At 40.0% G+C, this 17,891-nt stretch overlaps 2 pseudogenes; both read right to left on the minus strand.

Moving 5' to 3' along the window:
* Window positions 1-2,904: 2,904 nt before the first annotated feature.
* LOC148774943 (olfactory receptor 5I1-like) lies at window positions 2,905-3,834 on the minus strand (annotated as a pseudogene).
* A 7,014-nt stretch (window positions 3,835-10,848) lies between these two features.
* On the minus strand, window positions 10,849-17,424 carry LOC148774944 (olfactory receptor 10AG1-like; annotated as a pseudogene).
* Between the last annotated feature and the right edge of the window lie 467 nt (window positions 17,425-17,891).

The raw sequence follows: 17,891 nt of genomic DNA on the forward strand, positions 1-17,891 counted from the left end.
TAATAAATGCTGTGGCCTTCCCTCGTAGCTCAGATGGTAAAGAATCTGCCTGCAATGAGGGAGACCTGGGTTTGATCCCTGGGTTGGGAATGATCTCTTGGAGAAGGAACTAGCTATCCACTCCAGTATTCTAGCCTGGAGAATTCCATGGACTGTATAGTTCATGGGATCACAAAGAGTCAGACATGACTGAGTGACTTTCACTTTCAATTGTTTCTGAAATATATAGACTTATCTCCATTATGTTTGCATGCATTTATAATGTGTGTCATGGGGCAGATTCATGTCAATGTATGGCAAAACCAATACAATAATGTGCCTCCAATTAAAAAAAAATATATATGTGTGTCACATGTTTCCATGTGTGTGTGTCTTGGATAATATGTGAAAATTGGAATATGAGTGATATGTATATTTTTTAGACCTAAAAAATATGGCATATTGTTTATATGAAGTTCAGTTTTTCATAGGTTGTTACTTGTAAGATGGAACCTCAACTACTTTTGAAATAAAGCAACCTTCAAACTAATGTTTATACTTGGTTGTTGTTGTTGTTTTGAGACCCCCCCTGGACTGTAGCCCACCAGGCTCCTCTCTCCATAGGATGCTGTATGGTACAATACTATCTGACCATGGTCAGTATGAAGAATAACAGAATACAGCCCAGTTATTTAACCTGTGCCATTCTGAGACAGTGGTTATAGAACAAATGAGAGCTTTAGCAGTGTGAATAGAATATAAGCGGAGGAGAAAATGTGTTGTTGATTATTAATTATTCCCGTTATAATTTTATGAAATCATTTTTAATGTTTTATATTTTTATGTAATGCTATGTATTATTATGTAATATAGATCAATGTTAGATTTATAGATGAAGTGAAGAAAATATTTGCAAAACATTTTTGCAACAAAGAATTTGTAGCTAAACTATACAAAAATGTTTATAAATAATAAAAACACAACCTAATTAAAAATAGGGACAGGATTTGAACAGATACCTCACCAACAGATATATAAATGGCAATTAAATAATGATATAATAAATAATAATGATGAAAATGATAATAAACAGAAAAAACATAAGTTATAGAAATATATTTTGCAATTATACATGTCCTTTTATGTCCAGACTTCAAGTGCATGTTCTCTGTAGTGCTTCCCAAAGTCACGTCAGTTGACTGGCCATTGAAGACACAGGTTATACGCTTAGTAGCTCATTGTGTTTCTGATACCAGAGAAGGATGCTCCATACTTTCAGTAGTACTTTCACACATAAAAATAAAAGATAGGGAGGAAAACAAATACTTTGGTTGCAATTAACCTTTAGTCTACAAGATGTCACTTGGAAAATGTTTTCAAATTAATTTGGATTAGCTTGGGTATAGAAGGTTCTTGACTTGCTATTGGACAGCACTTAAGAAAAGGTATTTGATTTGGTATTATTGCTTTCCTAGCTCCCCTGTCTCATACTATCTGGTTGTACTTTATGTATTTTAATTTATTAAAGAAATAGATGTATTTAAGATCTATCAAGTGTTTAAAATGATTCAGGCATGATTCTCAGTATTTAGTCAAACATGTAGCAGTCATTGATGTAGGTATTATACTCTCCTCATTATACTCTCCTCTCAGACAATTGAGACGAAAAAATAACTTGATCAAACTGCAGTTGGCTAGTTGGGTATAAGAGATAGCACAGAAACCAAAGGAATCTGGCTTCCTCCCTAATCCAGTAATTTCATAAATGCAATCTTGTTAATGAGATATTCTACACATGAGAACACACACAGACACAATCTCTGAAGTTCTTACTATATCTTTTAAGACAACTTAATACAATCTGTTCTAGAATTAACTCCCAGCTCCTAATGATTGGAAGTGACAGACTTTATTTTCTTGGGCTCCAAAATGACTGCAGAAGGTGACTGCAGCCATGAAATTAAAAGACGCTTCCTCCATGGAAGAAAAGGTATGACAAACCTAGACAGCATATTAAAAAGCAGAGACATTACTTTAGCAACAAAGGTCTATCGAGTCAAAGCTATAGTTTTTCCAGTAGTCATGTGTGGATATGAAATATAAACCATAAATAAAGCTGAGTGCCAAAGAATTGATGCTTTTGAACTGTCATGTTGGAGAAGACTCTTGAGAATCCCTTGGCGTGTAAGAAGATCAAACCAGTAAATAATAAAAGAATATTCATTGGAAAGACTGATGCTGAAGCTGAAGCTCCAATACTTTGGTCACCTGATACGAAGAACTGACTCATTGGAAGAGACCCCATAGCTGGGAAAGATTGAAGGCAGGAGAAAGAGACGACAGAGGATGAGATGGTTGAATGGCACCATCAACTCGATGGACATGAGTTTGAACAAGCTCCAGGAGTTGGTGATGGACAGGGAAGCCTGGCATGCTGTAGTCCATGGGGTTGCAAAGAGTCAGGCACAACTGAGTGACTAAACTGAACTGAATAGTTGGAAAGTTTTCCAACTATTAGTTTGCAGCAATTTTGAAACTTTTAAATGTTTCTTTTATCTGGGGGCTATGAAATGTGTTTGGCTCTGTGAAAACAAGTGTTTGATAAAATGCTTGTGTGAAAAATGTGTATGCGCTGGCAAGGTTGTTGCAGGTTCTTAGCTACAGTTTGTCCCAGGCATTGCAGGGGTAAAGAATTCGTCTGTCAATGCAGGATGAGCAAGAGATACAGGTTCCATCTCTCGGTGGGGAAGATTCACTGGAGGAGGAAATGGCAACCCACTCCAGTATTCTTGTCTGGATAATTCCAAGGACAAAAGCACCTGGTGGGCTATAATCCATGGGGTCGCAAAGAGTTGGACACGACTGAGCATACACACAGCTGGACGTTGTAATCAGGGATTTAGATGAATCCTGTAACCTTATATCTCAGGAGGAATTTATCTTTGGTTTTAAGAGTTTTTTAGCAGCGTCTTTTACATCTTTGTTTCTCAAACTATAAATCAAGGGACTCAGCACTGGGATGATGATGGTGTAGAACACTCAGATGATTTTATCAGTGTTGGGAGAATACAGGTAGCTGGGTCGTGAGTAAATGAAGAGCAGATTTTTCTGGTAGATGGCCACGGATGTCAGGAGAGAAGCAGATGTAGAGAAGGTCTTCTTCCTCCCACTGGAAGAATGGATCTTTAAGACTGAGAGGAGAATGTAAAAGTAGGAGATGATGATGATGATGATGAACCTGATCATTTCCACTGAGCTGCCATATGTGGAGAGAAGCCACTCATTAAGTGACGTGTCTTTGCACGATAACTTAAGCAGGGGAGGGAGGTCACAGAAAAAATGATTAATGACATTTTTATCACAGTATTTCAGAATAAACACAAAGGATGTGTGCACCAGGGAACTCATATTTCCTCCAAAGTATGACAAGACGATCAACCATATACAGATGCCCCGAGACATTACACCCATGTACAGTAAAGGGTTACAGATGGCAACATAGTGGTCATATGCCATGGCAGCCAAGATCTGTGAAAGTATAGAAGAAATAAAACTGCAAGGCTCAGCCGTGATAGGAAATTGACTTGTTTTGAGAGAGGAAGTTGACAAGCATTTTGGGAACGATGACTGAATAGCAAAGGTCTACAAAGGATAGGTTACTAAGGAAAAAATACATGGGTGTTTGAAGGTGCGGATCAACCTTGATTAGCATCATCAATCCAATGTTCCCCATTAAAATCATAGAGTACAAAGTCAGAAACAGGAGAACAGGACAATCTGCAGTTCAGGGCAAGCTGGAAACCCTAACAGAATAAACTCAGTCACCAAGGAATAGCTTCCATCTAAGAAGTCCATACTCTGTGCTGTTTTCTTCTTAGGAGAATTCTAACATCCTAAGATGCTATGTTGATACAGCAAAAAATTAGATATAATTATAAGGTTATTTTATTATTTCAACAAACAAACAAGCTATCAAGTCAAGAGTCCCAGACCAAATCTTCCAAATATAAATTCTGAGAAACATATTTCAAAATTTAGTAGCTTTATCTCATGGTTGATAGTTTTATTTTATTTGTTTGATTAATAGCTAGTTCTTCCACTGGACAGATATGTGCAGATAACATCTCATATTTCTTACTTTTTAAATTTTCAAGTACAGTACTATAGCTAATACAGAGGATAAATGAATAATGAAGCAATAAATGAAATGATGATAAGAGGAAAAATATATCTGTTATTAAAAGTGTGATAACTTGAGTATATCTTGCAATTATAACTCTAGAACAATGTACTCCTTCTGTCCAGTATTTAATAGATAGTAGTGTGTTGTACTCTTGACTGTGATCAGTGATGCAATGAAATGTACTTCAGCTATATAAAAATTAAAAACAAAAATGATACTAGTGAAATGAAAGCAAATGTTAATAAACATCAGCTGAGAGCATGTTTTAGACAGGGACAAGTTTAAGTCAAGTCCTTAAATCCTGTCAAGATACTAAATCAAGGAGATTAAAGTCAGTTCAGTTCAGTTCAGTCGCTCAGTCGTGTCCGACTCTCCGCGACCCCATGAATCACAGCACGCCAGGCCTCCCTGTCCATCACCAACTCCCGGAGTACACTCAAACTCATGTCCACAGAGTCGGTGATGCCATCCAGCCATCTCATTCTCCGTCGTCCCCTTCTCCTCCCACCCCCAACCTTTCCCAGCATCAGAGTCTTTTCCAATGAGTCAACTCGTCGCATGAGGTGGCCAAAGTATTGCAGTTTCAGCTTTAGCATCAGTCCCTCCAATGAACATCCAGGACTGATCTCCTTTAGAATGGACTGGTTGGATCTCCTTGCAGTATAAGGGACTCTCAAGAGTCTTCTCCAACACCACAGTTCAAAAGCATCGATTCTTCGGCGATCAGCTTTCTTCACAGTCCAACTCTCACATCCATACATGACCACGGGAAAAACCATTGCCTTGACTAGACGGACCTTGGTCGGCAAAGTAATGTCTCTGCTTTTTAATATACTATCAAGGTTGGTCATAACTTTCCTTCCAAGGAGCAAGCGTCTTTTAATTTCATGGCTGCAATCAGCATCTGCAGTGATTTTGGAGCCCAAAAAAACAAAGTCTGACACTGTTTCCACTGTTTTTCCATCTATTTCCCATGAAGTGATGGGACCAGATGCCGTGATCTTTGTTTTCTGAATGTTGAGCTTCAAGCCAACCTTTTCACTCTCCTCTTTCACTTTCCTCAAGAGGCTTTTGAGTTCCTCTTCACTTTCTGCCATAAGGGTAGTGTCATCTGCATATCTGAGGTTATTGATATTTCTCCCAGCAATCTTGATTCCAGCTTGTGCTTCTTCCAGCCCAGCGTTCCTCATGATGTACTCTGCATATAAGTTAAATAAGCAAGGTGACAATATACAACCTTGACGTACACCTTTTCCTATTTGGAACCAGTCTGTTGTTCCATGACCGGTTCTAACTGTTGCTTCCTGACCTGCATACAGGTTTCTCAAGAGGCAGGTCAGGTGGTCTGGGATTCCCATCTCTTTCAGAATGTTCCACAGTTTATTGTGATCGACACAGTCAAAGGCTTTGGCATAGTCAATGAAGCAGAAATAGATGTTTTTCTGGAACTCTCTTGCTTTCTCCATGATCCAGCGGATGTTGGCAATTTGATCTCTGGTGCCTCTGCCTTTTCTAAAACCTGCTTGAACATCTGGGAGTTCACGGTTTACATACTGCTGAAGCCTGGCTTGGAGAATTTTGAGCATGACTTTACTAGCGTGTGAGATGAGTGCAATTGTGCGGTAGTTTGAGCATTCTTTGGCATTGCCTTTCTTTGGGATTGGAATGAAGACTGACCTCTTCCAGTCCTGTGGCCACTGCTGAGTTTTCCAAATCTGCTGGCATATTGAGTGCAGCACTTTCACAGCATCATCTTTCAAGACTTGAAATAGCTCAACTGGAATTCCATCACCTCCACTAGCTTTGTTCGTAGTGATGCTTTCTAAGGCCCACTTGACTTCACATTCCAAGATGTCTGGCTCTAGGTCAGTGATCACATTATCGTGACTATCTTGGTCGTGAAGATCTTTTTTGTACAGTTCTTCTGTGTATTCCTGCCACCTCTTCTTATTCTTGGCTTCTTTAAGCACAGCATAAATATTAGATGACTGAGTAAAGTGGGCAAAAAATGAGTATTAACTTCTCATCTTTAAAAATCACTCTATATAGCCTCCTCACTAATTATATATGTGAGCAAACACAAATAGCTGCGTTTACTTTTTATCCTAGTATAATTTAGGCTGTTGAGGCTAATAATTTTGTCAATTTTTGTTTCTGTAATTTCAGAAATTTTCTGGAAGCAAGGAGAATTTGAACATGATTTTGAAATATAATTCTTCTTATTGTAACCTTGAAGGATTACTTCAGTTCAGTTCAGTTCAGTTCAGTCGCTCAGTCGTGTATGACTTTTTGCGACCCCATGAATCACAGCAGGCTAGGCCTCCCTGTCCATAACCAACTACCAGAGTTCACTCAAACACATGTCCATCGAGTTGATGATGCCATCCAGCCATCTCATTCTCTGTCATCCTCGTCTCCTCCCGTCCCTAATCCCTCCCAGCATCAGAGTCTTTTCCAGTAAGTCAATTCATCGCATGAGGTGGCCAAAGTATTGGAGTTTCAGCTTTAGCATCAGTCCTTCCAATGAACACCCAGGACTGATCTCCTTTAGAATGGACTGGTTGGATCTCCTTGCAGTCCAAGGGACTCTCAAGACCCTTCTCCAACACCACAGTTCAAAAGCATCAATTCTTCGGCGATCAGCTTTCTTCACAGTCCAACTCTCACATCCATACATGACCACTGGAAAAACCATAGCCTTGAATAGACGGACCTTTGTTGGCAAAGTAATGTCTCTGCTTTTTAATATACTATCTAGGCTGGTCATAACTTTCCTTCCAAGGAGTAAGTGTCTTTTAATTTCATGGCTGCAGTCAGCATCCTCAGTGATTTTGGATCCCAAAAAAATAAAGTCTGTCACTGTTTCCACTGTTTCCCCATCTATTTCCCATGAAGTGATGGGACCAGATGCCATGATTTTTGTTTTCCGAATGTTGAGCTTCAAACCAACCTTTTCATTCTCCTCTTTCAGTTTCATCAAGAGGCTTTTGTGTTCCTCTTCACTTTCTGCCATAAGGGTGGTGTCATCTGTATATCTGAGGTGATTGATATTTCTCCCAGCAATCTTGATTCCAGTTTGTGCTTCTTCCAGCCCAGCATTCCTCATGATGTACTCTCATATAAGTTAAATAAACAGGTTGACAGTATACAACCTTAACGTTCTCCTTTTCCTATTTGGAACCAGTCTGTTTTTCCATGTCCAGTTCTAACTGTTGCTTCCTGACCTGCATACAGGTTTCTCAAGAGGCAGGTCAGGTGGTCTGGTATTCACATCTCTTTCAGAATTTTCCACAGTTCGGTGTGATCCACACAGTTAAAGGCTTTATCATAGTCAATGAAGCAGAAATAGATGTTTTTCTGGAACTGTCTTGCTTTCTCCATGATCCAGTGGATGTTGGCAATTTGATCTCTGGTGCCTCTGCCTTTTCTAAAACCTGCTTGAACATCTGGGAGTTCACGGTTCACATATTGCTGAAGCCTGGCTTGGAGAATTTTGAGCATGACTTTACTAGCGTGTGAGATGAGTGCAATTGTGTGGTAGTTTGAGCATTCTTTGGCATTGCCTTTCTTTGGGATTGGAATGAAGACTGACCTTTTCCAGTTACAGTACATGTTGCCAAAACCTAAAGAATCAGTTTTCTATTGAATGAAGTTTATCGCTCTTAATAGCATCAGAAAAATAATTGAAGCTTCATTGATTGATTTGAGAAATCCTGTAGAACATATTTGTAGTCTGTATGGCATGTAATAAACAAATTACTAAGCATGATAACAGGAAAGATTTCATGCCCATACAAGAGGGAAAGTGCCAAAAGCAAACACACATTGAACCAAAATTGGAGTTGGCCAGCAAGAATTTTAAAATAATTCTAAAAACATCCTAAAGAAAATTGTCCAAAAACAATGAAAATGACAAAAGTTGGGAGACATTCAGCAAATGATTGGAAACCTTAGAAAATAAGTTAGAATTGAAAAATGCATATAAATTAGCAACTTATTGAATGGATTTATTGATGCATTGAATTTTTAAAAGCAAAGAATTGGATGAAAAGTGACAAGGTCAAAAGGGTTTGAATTAAGGATCTTTGGTTTGGAACTTGCAACTAATATGGTAAAGGAGGTCATTAGGAAAATATATGCTCAGTTCAGTTCAGTTCAGTCAGTCAGTCGTGTCCGACTTTTTGTGACCCCATGAATCACAGCACACCAGGCCTCCCTGTCCATCACCAACACCCGGAGTTCACTCAAACTCATGTCCATCGAGTCGATGACACCATCCAGCCATCTCATCCTCTGCCGTCCCCTTCTCCTTCTGCCCCCAATGCCTGCCAGCATCAGAGTCTTTTCCAGTGAGTCAACTTGAAATATATGCGGCTGCTGCTAATTCACTTCAGTCGTGTCCGACTCTGTGCGACCCCATAGACGGAAGCCCACCAGGCTCCCCCGTCCCTGGGATTCTCCAGGCAAGAACACTGGAGTTGGTTGCCATTTCCTTCTCCAATGTGTGAAAGTGAAAAGTGGAAGTGAAGTCGCTCAGTCGTGTCCGACCCTTAGCGACCCCACGGACTACAGCCTACCAGGCTCCTCCATCCATTGGATTTTTAGGCAAGAGTACTGGAGTGGCTTGCCAGTGCCTTCTCTGGAAATATATGCTACTTTCACTCAAATATTTAAATGCTCTCCATGAACCAGCCTTAAGAAAACAGACTTTCCTAGCTAATACTCTTTCACATTGGCACTGCTTGAGAGGAATGAGCTTAAAAAAGTGTTTTCCATGTAGCATAGAACCTAAAATTCTTCCATCTTTCAGACAATAGATGGCACCAGAGACAACTATCTAAACTAGTTAGTATGCCTCTAAGTCAGTCCTGAAAAATAAACTCTCAGTGTTCATAGAGATTTTTGTGTAGTTGAGATTTCCAAGTATGTTAGTACTCTGTTTCTCACTGTGTATATACATTTTCTTTCAGAAATTTAAATTTTCTTTTAAGAAATTCTCCCACTACTTGGTAAATTGATAACACTCCTCTCTGTGCAGGAAACTGTGACTCTCAGGTTCTAGTAAGCCATCATCAAACAAAAAGTCCTGATTCTTCTCATCCTTGGTGTCAATACCCAAATAATCTTGTTGTTTAGTCTCTAAGTCATGTCTGACTCTTTGCAACCCCATGGACTCTAACCCACCAGGCTCCTCTTTCCATAGAATTCTCTAGGCAAGAATACTGGAATGGGTTGCCATTTCCTCCTCCAGGGGATCTTCCTGGCCCAGTGATCAAATCTGGGTCTCCTGTACTGTAGGTAAATTCTTTATCACTGAACCACTGGGGAAGCTCTTGTACTCCAATAGGTTGAATTAATTTTGCAGCAGGTCAGTAAAATACAATTGAATTAAAGTTGAACTCTTTCTAGAATCAGCATCAAACTATGGCTTATAGTCTCACATATAGGGCTTTTCATGGGAAACTGTGAGACAAGTGGATCTCAATACCCACCAGTCAGAAATTCAAATATTTATATAGAGGTCTTAACAAATTTCAAGCATGTACACTGTCCAGGTGGTCTCAACAGCAAGTTGCTCTCTCAAGACCTCTTGTGACTTTGACAATATCTCTCACTGTAGGAATGCTGGACAGAATGTACATTCTAAAGACAAAGGAGAGGTTGAGGAGCACCCAGGTCCAGTTTGCCAGTCAACCAGATGTCACCTTCCCCAGATGACCTCCTCCCATGGTCCTAAATGAATCTGTCAAATTAATCCCTTTATGTGCATGAGTCCTAAGTTGCTTCAGTCCTGTCTGACTCTTTGTGACCTTCTGGACTGCAGCTCACCAGATTCCTCTGTCTATGGGACTCTGTAGGAAAGAACATTGGAGTGGATTGCTATACTCTCTCCCAGGGGATCTTCCTGACCCAGGGACTGAACCGACATCTCTTGCAGCTCAGCAGGCAGACTCTTTACTGCCGAGTCACTAGAGAAGCCTGAATCCATTTATACACAATGTCATATCCATGTTTCCAGAAAGAGTTGAATGCAGTTAATATCTTGAAAAAATTGTATGAGATGGCCGAGCTACTGAGATACCCTATGAGTAGTCAAGTAGAGTATCTTGTGTCCCTTTAGAGGTGAAAGCAAACTTCCTCTGAGAGGCAGTCAAAATAGGCACTGAACAGAGTATATTAGCTAAATCTATGGCTGCAAAACATTTGATACTTGCTAATGGAATGAAGTTGGTAATTTCATTGTTATTGCCTATGGAGCCTTCATAACTGGGGCTATGGCATTAAGGTTGTGATCATATGGTGTCATTCATTATTTTCATTTTATGGACCGGCCTAACTGGGTTGTAAAATGGAGAAATGTTTGGAGGTAATCCCCGCCCCCCCCCCCTTCCTGAATCAACTTGATCTGGAGAAAGGGGATGGATGAAGGTGGAAGACAAAGCAGGGACACAAACCAAGGGCCCCAGGGCATCGTGCGGCTCCTCGCTGCCGGGTGGGTGGATGGGTGGGGGGGGGGGGGATGAGTCCTTTGTCCCTATTCCCTGCAGATTGTTCCCTGGGACTGGGAAGACGGCCTCTGGACCAGCCTATACTCTCTGAGCCCAGACTGCCTGAGCAGAGGCAAAGCAATGGTCCTTCTGCCTTCCTGGGGAGGCCAGGACTGCTAGGGCCCCCATCATCTCCGACTATAGGAGGATCCAGCTTATGGCCATTCTCTCCCAGATGATCCCCAGCTTGAAGCTGGGGCTGTGCAAGGCCAGCCCCCAGGAGGGGGTGTGCAGGGAGCCTGAGGGCGGACAGGTCTGCGCAGGCTCGCCGAGGCCTTGACACCACAAGTTGCCCGGAGAGTCTGCTCCCCAGGGTCGGGCTGCGGAGGCTGGTGCAGATACAGAAGGAAGGGGAAGGCGAGAAGAGGAAGGAGCTTTCTGGCCCCAATTACTTAAAAAAAAAAAAAAAAACAATTCCCCTTCTCTTTCAAATGGTTCTTGTATAATGAGTTTAAGTCTTAGAGGATCCCATTTTATTTTACACTGGGCCATTTCAACTGTTTTAACTGTGTGCTTTAAAAGCTGTCCGCAGTCAAACATCAAATATGGAGTCAGACTCCATGTTACAAGTCTCTTTTCATGAAACATAGCATACATGTGCAGCTGAGCAGTTCTATCAGCTTAATTCCTGCCAGTAAAATATTTGGATAATGGCTTTCTTTCATTTTGTAATCTGTTAATGAATATTGTTGTTGTTGTTTAGTCCCTAAGTCATGTCTGACTCTTTTGCAACCTCATTTGCAACCTCATGGACTATAGCCCACCAGGCTCCTCTGTCCATGGGATTTCCCAGGCAAGAATACTGGAGTGGATGGCCATTTCCTTCTCCAGGGGATCTTTCCCACCCAAGGATTGAACCCTTATATCCTGCTTGGCAGGTGGATTCTTTACCACTGAGCTTTCAAGGAAGCTTGTCAGTGAATATAAACATATATGAATACATATACACTGCATATATACTTTTTATATTTACATATAAATATATAAAAATCTTAAAACTCCGTAATAAAGAAATCAACAGCACAAGTAAAATGTTAGAAAACAATTTGAACAGATAATTCATCAAAGAAGATATAGAGATGACAAATTACACCATGAAAAACTCAGTGTGAAATTACTGAGTTTGATTAGGAAAATCAAAATTAAAAAATGAAGTATCACTAGACACATTATAGTTGAAAAAAATCTAATAAAAACAAAACAACAAAAAACAATGCACAAATAATATTTAATGCTGGTGATGATTTAGAACAAGTGAACTTCTGTGCATTTCTCGTAGGAATGGAAAATTGAGACAGCTTCTCTGAAGGCTGGTGGTTTATTATAAAGTTAATTGCACACTTACAAAATACATTTATCCAGAAGTCCCACTTTATAGAGAAATGGAAACTTGTATTTACACAAAAATCTATTACCAAACATTCAGGGCAGCTATAACAGTGAAGTTCTGGAAACGGCCACGTGTTCTTCACCCAAAGAATGAGTAAACAAACTCTGGTATATTACATCGTGTGAGACACTACAGAGAAATATAAATAAACAAACTATATTGATGCAGGCAGCAATATGCTAAATGCTCTATGCAAAGTGAAAACTCAGACTTAAAAGGCTTTATGATTCCATTTATATGACATTTTCAAAAAGGCATATGGAGAGAGGACTGGTCAGTTCAGTTCAGTTCAGTTCAGTCGTTCAGTCATGTCCGACTCTCTGTGACCCCATGCTGGTAGTAAATTGGTGGAGTATTAACTAGAGAAATAAAAAATGAGAATTTTGGAGATTTATCAAGCTGTTATGTATTTTGACCATGTTTTTGGTAACATAACTCTGGATTTGTCAGACTTCTCAAAAAGTTTACAACAGAAAAGTGCATTTTAATTTGCATGCAAATTTAAAATATTATAGAATATGTTTTTAAATGCTATCAATTAATGAAAACATCTCTGTGGTATTATACATGGCCATTCCCCTGAACCTTTTATCCTCATTTAACAATCAATTACCTTTGACAACTAGACTGCCATGGTCAGCCTATGGGTTGAGAAATAATCTCAGTTAGATGCTGGCAGGAGGTCTTTGTCGTTCCTGAGTCACTGTTTTGTCACAGACACTCTCATACACCTAATTGATACAGTTTGCAGACAGGGACACACAGAGGATGACAGTAAAATTTAATGTTAAAACAAAACATGTCTGTATGTCACTGTTGTTTGAATGATACATGCACAATATTGTTTAAATCGTTGTATATTTCAAATACCAGAAAGTGATTCTTTCCAGACTAGAGAACAACCCATTCTTCCTGAAAGGCTATTTATAAATATTTAACTATTTAATCTTAATGATAAAATTTTAGTCATAGGAACTTATTATCATATTTGGTTGAACATTCAAAGGAAAGATAGATTGAAACATAACCATAGGTCAGTAACAATATAGGTATTGTTAATTAGAAGCATAGCATATCAAGTAAAGGTGGCGAGAATACACAGAAGAACTAAACAAAGAGATTTTCATGACCCAGATAACCACGATGGTGTGATCACTCACCTAGAACCAGACATCCTGGAATGCGAAGTCAAATGGGCCTTAGGAAGCATCACTATGAACAAAGCTAGTGGAGGTGATGGAATTCCAATTGAGCTATTTCAAATGCTAAAAGATGATGCTGTGAAAGTGCTGCACTCAATACGCCAGCAAATTTGGAAAACTCATCAGTGGCCACAGGACTGAAAAAGGTCAGTTTTCATTCTGATCCCAAAGAAAGGCAATGCCAAAGATTGTTCAAATTACCGTACAATTGCACTCATCTAACATGCTAGCAAAGTAATCGTCAACATTCTCCAAGCCAGGCTTCAGGAGTACATGAGCCATAAGCTTCCAGATGTTCAAAACTGGATTTAGAAAAGGCAGAGGAACCAGAGATAAAATTGGTAAAAGTTGGATTATTGAAAAAGTAAGAGAGTTCCAGAAAAAATCAACTTCTGCTTTATTGACTACACCAAAGCCTTTGACTGTGTAGATCAAAACACACTGTGGAACATTCTTAAAGAGATGGGAATACCAGACAACCTGACCTGCCTCCCGAGAAATTTATCCAGGACAAAAAGCAACAGTTAGACCTGGGCATGGAACAACAGACTGGTTCCAAATTGGGAAAGGGGCATGTCAAGCCTATATATTGTTACCATGCTTATTTAATTTATATGCGGAGTACATCATGAGAAATGCTGGGCTGGATGAAGCACAAGCTGGAATCAAGATTGCTGAGAGAAATATCAATAACTTCAGATACTCAGGTGACACCACTCTTATGGCAGAAAGCAAAGAAAAACTGAAGGGCCTCTTGATGAAAATGAAAGAGGAGAGTGAAAAAGTTGGCTTAAAGCTTAAAATTCAGAAAACTAAGATCATGGCATCCAATCCCATCACTTCATGGCAAATAGATGGGGAAACAATAGAAACAGTGACAGACTTTATTTTGAGGGTCTCCAAAATCACTGCAGATGGTGACTGCAGCCATGAAATTAAAAGATGCTTGCTCCTTGGATGAAAAGCTATGACCAACATAGACACCATATTAAAAAGCAGAGACATTACTTTGCCAACAAAGTTCCTTCTAGTCAAGGCTATGGTTTTTCCAGTGGTCATGTATGGATGTGAGAGTTGGACTATAAAGAAAGCTGAACCTCAAAGAATTGATGCTTTTGACCTGTGGTATTGGAGAAGACTCTTGAGAGTCCCTTGGACTGCAAGGAGATCCAACCAGTGAATCCTAAAGGAAATCAGTCCTGAATATTCATTGGAAGAACTGATGCTGAAGGTGAAACTCCAATACTTTGGCCACCTGATGCTAAGAGCTGATTCATTTGAAAAGACCCTGATGCTGGGAAAGATTTAAGGCAGGAGGAGACGAGGATGATAGAGGATGAGATGGTTGGATGGCATCACTGACTTGATGGACCTGAGTTTGAATAAGCTCTGGAGGTTGGTGATGGACAGAGGAGTCTGGCGTGCTGCAGTCCATGGGGTCACAAAGAGTTGGACACAACTGAGCGACTGAACTGAATTGAACTGAATCATAAGCTGTGTAAATAGTTCTCCCAGCTTTGGTTTTATCATGATTTCAAATAATGATGATGCGGTCATATTCTTTGTAAGCCAAATTGTGAATAAAATCTGCAAAGCCTGCATGTTCAACAACGTTTTTTAATGTTAAAATCATATAGGAGTAGCAACAAACTGGATGACAAAATGAAACTTTTTTTTTTAAATAGTAGATATTTGTGCAAAAATGCTGTCAAATATCTAGCTATAGGATTTTTAATTATGAAATCCACACCTACAGAAGCATGCAATTTTTTTTCTTTACAATAAAACCTCTTTAACTGCTCTCACATTGATACCATGAGTATATTAAATTCTTGCAAAGTACTAATGAGATATGTCTGTAGTTACAGTTGATTCTATTCACAGAAGTTCATATAGCAGATGAAGTTGTGTTGAATACATACACAGCAGAGGAAAGCACTGTTTAAACACTGAAGTGCTCAGTCATAACACACACATTAAAATGCCGAAACCTGCACTTCTGAGAAACATTTCCTACCACAAAAGAGCTTCTGCAACAGCTGAAAAGCTACTAAAAAGGTACTATCTACCACCACCAAACACTGTGAAACATGAATGTGTATTTTCTTCTTTAAAATCATATTCAGGCCTGTGTGAAAAAACACGTTTATTCATTTCACACAGCAACACTTCTGGTGGGATGGTATGGCTAGCCACGTGCTTTTAAATAAGCTTCATACTCATTTTAATTTTGTTCTTTAGAAGAATGAAAGGAAAAAATAGTAGCTAAATGACTTGCTCTACATCTGGTAAAGAGAAGATTAAAAACCAGTGATCGAACTCCTGGGACAGCAGTGATGCACAATTTTGTAAAAATTTCTTTACTAAGTAATACATATATATGGAATCTAAAAAAAATGATACTGATGAACCTATTTGTAGGAAAGGAATGGACACACAGATGAAGGGAGTGGACTTACATGGGGGGAGAGAGAGTATGAGATGAATGGAGGAAGCAGCATCAGCATACATACACAATAAGGCGTGAGATGGCTGGCTGGTGGGAAGCTGCTGTGCAGCACAGGGAGCCCAGCCTCAGGTGATGACCCGGAGGGATGGGCAGGGCGGGGAGGGAGGAGACTGAAGGCTGGAGGAGAAGGGGATGACAGAGGAGATGGCTGGATGGCATCATGGACTCAATGGACATGAGTTTGAGCAAACTCCAGGAATTGGTGATGGACAGGGAGTCCTGGCGTGCTGAGGTCCATGGGGTTGCAAAGAGTCAGACATGACTGAGCAACTGAACTGAACTGAAAAATATAGTATAAAAAGAAGTGGTTAACTTCTAAACTGGGAAATGTAGACATCTTTAAAAATTTCTCTGATAACCCTGTGGCCAGCATTTAAAGCATTTTAAAATAAACTCATCACATTACTCTTTTTCAGTAATAATTTTCTCAATGCTGCAATCACATCCTTGATGGAACATTGGAGTCACCATGGTGTAGAACAGAGAGAGGAGTCTGTCAGTTCCTGCAGAATGTCTGGATTTGGGCCTTAAGTAGGTAATAGCAGCAGATCCAAAGAATAAAAGCACAACCAACAGGTGAGAAGAGCATGTGGAGAAGGCTTTGGCTCTTCCTCTGGCTGTTAGAAACCTCAGAATGGTGGAAATGATTTTGCTGCAAGAGGCAAGGATCAGCATAAAACGTACAGTAACAAACAACAGAGCTCCTGCATAGACTGAGAGCTCGTGTGCAAAAGTGTCCCCGCAGGCCAGCGTCAGAATGGGGGAAATGTCACAGAAGAAGAGGTGAATCTTCTTCGAATGACAGAGATGCAGAGAGAAGATCCGGCACATTTGCCCTGTCTACACTGGGATTCCACTGACCCGGGAGCCCACAGCCAGCTGGAGGCACACCTTTGGGGTCATGACCAGGGGATAGTGCAGAGGGTGACAGATGGCCACGCAGCGGTCACAAGCCATCACCGCCAGGAGGAGGCATTCAGTGTCTCTAAGGAGTAGAAAGAAATACATTTGGGCAGCACAGTCCAGCACAGAAATGCTTCTGCCCTTAGTCCAAAGATTCCAGAGTTCTAGGGAGAGTGACAAACACATAACAGATTTCCAAGCAGGAAAAGTTTGCCAAGAAAAAATACATGGGTTTGTGCAGTGCTAGGTCAAGCCTGCTGCTGCTGCTGCTAAGTCACTTCAGTCGTGTCCGACTCTGCGACCCCATAGATAGAAGCCCACCAGGCTCCTCCGTCCCTGGGATTCTTCAGGCAAGAACAGTGGAGTGGGTTGCCATTTCCTTCTCCAATGCATGAAAGTGAAAAGTGAAGTCGCTCAGTAGTGTCCGACTCTCGGCGACCCCATGGCCTGCAGCCTACCAGGCTCCTCCGTCCATGGGGTTTTCCAGGCAAGAGTACTGGAGTGGGTTGCCATTGCCTTCTCCATGGATCAAGCCTAGTTAGCCTAGTTGGTATTAATATGAGACTATTTCCAGTTAAGATAATGATGTAAATGATGGAGAACACCCCAAAGAATAACCCTTAAAGGTTTGGAAGGTCAGAAAACGTCAGGAGTACAAATTCCATCACTTTGGATATGTTGTCTCTTGCTTCCATATCTTAATATTTCATCTGTGGGAATGATCCAATCAGAGGTAGTGTTATTTCATTTTTATTAGCTCTTGTTTTCTTATTTATAAAACAGGATGTTACAACTTTCTATTTTTCAATTTCCTATAAAAACCAAACCTATAACACCAGGTGCTTTAAATGTGTGATAAAGTGTGTTTTTCATCATTATTAAATCTATCTGTAAATTAAAAAAATAACTTTAATATTTTTATTTCTGGTGTATACAATATTTATTTAGTTCTGAAGACACGTGATTGTAATTTTGCTATTCGTCTGAACACTCAAAAATACAAATTCTGAATTTAAGTTCCTTTGTGAAATAACTTGATATTTGCATTTGATGTGTTATTCTTTTCACCTCTCCATTCTGTTTTTCATTATCAATTCAAAATTAATTTTTTTGCTCTTTTAAATGTCTTCATTTCAGCTCAGTCGCTCAGTCGTGTCCGACTCTTTGCGACCCTACA

The sequence above is a fragment of the Moschus berezovskii genome, chromosome 18 (genome assembly GCF_049115385.1).
Source record: "Moschus berezovskii isolate FMDL1 chromosome 18, NW_MosBer_1.0, whole genome shotgun sequence".
Lineage (NCBI taxonomy): Eukaryota > Metazoa > Chordata > Mammalia > Artiodactyla > Moschidae > Moschus > Moschus berezovskii.